Source organism: Arvicola amphibius, chromosome 8 (assembly GCF_903992535.2).
Source record: "Arvicola amphibius chromosome 8, mArvAmp1.2, whole genome shotgun sequence".
In the NCBI taxonomy this organism is placed as follows: domain Eukaryota; kingdom Metazoa; phylum Chordata; class Mammalia; order Rodentia; family Cricetidae; genus Arvicola; species Arvicola amphibius.
In genome coordinates, this window is record NC_052054.1 from 16,500,291 (window position 1) to 16,504,584 (window position 4,294).

A 4,294-nucleotide genomic window follows, 5' to 3' on the forward strand; every position below is an offset into this window, starting at 1 on the left:
ATGCAGTTACCTAGTCTCCCAGAGGGGGAGCAGTGGTTGATTGCCTGGGTGGGAGCAGGAGATTTTGGAGCCTGGGGATTGGACAACAATCCAATGCTGCACCACTCAGATCATAGTCCAGGTCCACAGGCTGCTCTCTGTCAGGGCCCAGGACCATGCCAGGAGGCACAGTGAAATGGAGTGTATTTTCTATGCAGGTGGGTCAGGCTGACTTCTGCCCTATCAAGGTGATTCTCCAATTAGACACTGCATGAACTCCCCCAGGTCCATTTCCTAGAACTGACGCCTCAGGCTGACAGATTGTCCTGGTCAGAGGGTCCTATAGGCAGGTCCTGCCTTGCTCTTCATGGATGTATTGTCTCTGCTGCTTTCAAGTTCCATGAGCAGAGCTGAGCAGGTGTACCAGGAAGGGCTGTCCTATGAAGACTTCAGTATTTAGAAAGTACGGGTGTTAGTCACTTTTCTGTATTGTGATGAACACCAAGGCCACAGTAACAAGCTGAAGGAAGGGTTTGGGGAAGATTATGGTTTCAGAGGGACAAGGATTCGTCTCACACCAGAGAAGCATGACAGCAGGAAATTATGGTGACTGGAGCAGCAAACTTACAGCCCACTTATTTTTTTGGTTTGATATGATTTTGTTTGGGTTTCTGAAATAAGGTCTCACTATATATCTCTGGCTATCATACAACTCACTATATAAAACAGGCTGACCTTTACTTATAAAGATTTGCCTTCCTCTGCCTCTCAACTGCTGGCATGAGAGCCATGTGACACCAGGGCTAGCTCAGAACACACATCTTAAACCTCAAGGAAGGCCCAGAGATGAAGAAATGGGAATGAGTTTTAAAGCCACACCCCCAGTGACATACTTTCTTCAGTCAGGCCTTACCTTTTGAACCTATTCAAACAGCTGCCATCAACTGGGTTCCAAGTAATCAAACATTCTGCTCTACAGAGGACAGGTTCATTCAAATAAACACACTAGATACTCACAGGAGCATCTAGGAGTTCATCCCTGAGTAATGAAGTAATACAGAAAGAATACCTGCACTTGATGCAGGCCTGAATGGTCGCTCTCGTGGGATCTGATCTGTCTTCCAGGAAGGCAATCTGAATCTATCCTTGATGTAGTTTAGTTTTAATTGTTCTTAAGATTTATTTTGTTTTGACTGCATGTATGTATCTGCACCACATATGTGCCTCGTGCTGTCAGAGATCAAAGAGGACATTTGATCCCCTGGAACTCAAGTTACAGGCAGTGGTGAGTCACCATGTGTGGTTGCTGAGAATTAAACCTGTATCAACCACAAGAACAAGTGCCTTTAACCACTTCCCCAATGGTTCAGTTTAAACAGTGGGCACAGGAGTCGGGGTTTTCATGGGATAGAAGCTTTCAGCATCTTGATCATCTGTTTTGTCTTTAATTATTAAAACCCAACCATATCTGGGTTTGGTAACCATCTCTGTATATTTAGAAGTTTGTGTTCTGTTAGCCATGACTCCCTTAAGCAGTTGGGCTTCAAGGTGGGTCATCAATGGACCAATGTCCTTGTTGTTACGGCCCCATGACCATTCTACCTGATGGGATGTTTTTGTGCCATATTTACTGTGATTCGGGAATACCATTTCCGAACCCCACCCCCTCAAAACATCATCATCATCTCTGAGCTTGCAGCAATGCTTGTGCCCTTATCCCTGGTCCTTCTCACTGTGCTTCTCAGCAGGGATGCTCCAGCATCCACAGACAGCATGGACTCTGCACTCTTCCCCTGGAAATGTTTGCTGTTCCAGCCACTCTGGCACATGCACTTTTCTGAGATTTTTGATCCCCACTCTTCTACTGCCAGATTTAACCAGCCTAGATCTTCTGTGTCCTGTAGTGTGGGCTAGCCTCTCACCAGGTCCAGGAAGCCATCCCTGGAGCACTGCAGTACGTCCAGGGGATCTGGCGTGTGTTGATCTGGTTTCATTATGTTGCTGTGATAAACCCTCTACAAAATGCAACTTAAGGGAGAAACATGGTCTTGCTCAGTGTTCTATTGCTGTGAAGAGACACCATGACCATGGTACTTTTAATAAAAGGAAGACTTTAATTGGGGCTTGCTTACAGTTTCAGAGGTTTAGTTTATTATCTTCATGGTAAGGAGCATGGTGGTACACACTCAGATATGGTAGCTGAGAGTTCTACAGCCAGATCCAAAGGCATCTGGACTTGTAATGGGCTTTCTAAAACCTCAAATTCCACCCCCAATAACACACTTCCTCCAATAATACCACACTCACTCAAACATGAACACAACCCTAATTCCTCTTAGGAAGTGCCACTCCCTGATGACCAAGCATTCAAATAAAAGAGGCTGTGGCAACTATTTCTTATTCAAACCACCGCAACTCTGCCCTAGTACAGTTTTCATCCCTGGAAATCTGCATATTGGGCATCTGCATATTATTGCGTATTTTGAAGTTATTATATCAGGTATGCTTTCTTTAAATCACCTTCATAATTCCCTGTTCCTGCTATAGCAAAAACAGTTTCCTCTTACCAAACTTCTAAGTGGATTTTTCTTACCAATAACTGATGCTTATTCTATACGATGCATCCAAGTGCCAAGTTTATGACCTTTAGTTCACAACCACAAAGCCAGTTCTGTACTCCAGAGGGCTCATGTTCATGTCCACCAAATCCTCCAGGAGGGTGCACTGAGTGAGAAAGAATCCCAGCCATTCAAGAACAAATTCAAGTCTAAAAAGTAACAGGAAGGCAAAAGGAGGGAGGGAGGGAGGGAGGGAGGGAGGGAGAGAGAGAGAGAGAGAGAGAGAGAGAGAGAGAGAGAGAGAGAGAGAGAGAGACTGTGTGTGTGGCGGGGGGAAGAAACAGGTGGTAGAAAACACAGAGAAGAGAAGGGAAGGAAGAGGAAGCTGGTTGAAGGGGACAGGAAAGGTCGTCCCCAACCTGCAGCAGCCCACCTCATAGGAGAAGTTTTGGGGAGGGTGTGGGGAAAGAGGGACTTTTTAACATCTTTTAAATTTTTTAGTTTAATTATATTGCAAACTTGTTGAAAAGGTTCTTTAAAAGTACTGTTTATCTTATATTTTAGTGCTCACACACACACAGGACAGTACACATGTTCATCCTCATTAGCTCTTGCCTGCTTGATTGTACAGTCTGCTAAGCAGAACGGCTCTAAGATATTGTGTCTTCAGTTGCTGCTAGGGAAAGTCTGAGAGACCAAAGGCCATAAGTGTGCTGGGGAACAACTGCCTGAGGAAGAGGAGAGACAATCAGGGCTTCGAGAAGGTCAGACAGATCTCTTCTTGAGAATGAGTTAGGGGTGTGGTTTAACATGGGAGAATCTGGCATCTGATGTTCAACATTGCTGTGTGAAGGGACCCAGTGGGAACGCAGTGAGTACTGTGCTCACAGGTGACAGCTCCCCTCCCATGACAAGTTACAGCATAGCCCAGGAGGCCTTTCCTGAACTCCAGGCTCCATGTTGAATTTACCATGTGTTCTATGACACCTCCTTTCCCGGTGTAGTAATAGATTTTCAGTTTTAGGAAAGATACTATCTGACATATTTTATTCCACAACACTTGAAAAAAGTCACTAAAAGCAGTTGTGAGATAAATCCTCTGGTGACACAGTGTGCATCTGAGGGTCCTATCACCCTAAGATAGCCAAAGAGGGCTTGGAAATGAGGTTCCAGAAGCTGGTGGACTTCTTGACTAGAGGTTTCCCTTCCTGCCCTCCTGCCCTTCAGATGGATTCTGGATGTCATCTAGTTTCATAGAACCACGAGTCCTGTGGCTTCTGCTCCCTCTTTGTACCTCATCTTGTTTCTCTCACAGATACACACTCTCTTAGTTGTGACGTCACTGTCAAGGCTCGCACCACACCTGGGCAGTCCTGGTGTGAGGGGCAGTGCTCAGTGGATGGAGAGCCTTTCCTGCAGTATGATAATGACAACAAAGCCACACCTTTGGGAGACCTGGGGAAGGTGGCAGATGCCACTCCTGTGTGGACAGATTTGATGCAAAAGCTGGAATACTTGGGGCAAGAGCTCAGGAAGATGTTGGCTAACTCCATACAAGAGATGACTTAGATCAATGGTAAGTGCAGGATCAAATACAGAGGCAGAAACAGTTGGTAAGAGAGAGGAAGGGCAGAGCACATGTGGGAATGAGATGGTGGTTGTATCAGTGTGAAAGAGCTGAGCATTGGTCCAACCTTGGAAGCATGTGGTACCCAGTGGGTAACAAAGAGCAAGTCATGTGGAGATGATCCTGGCTC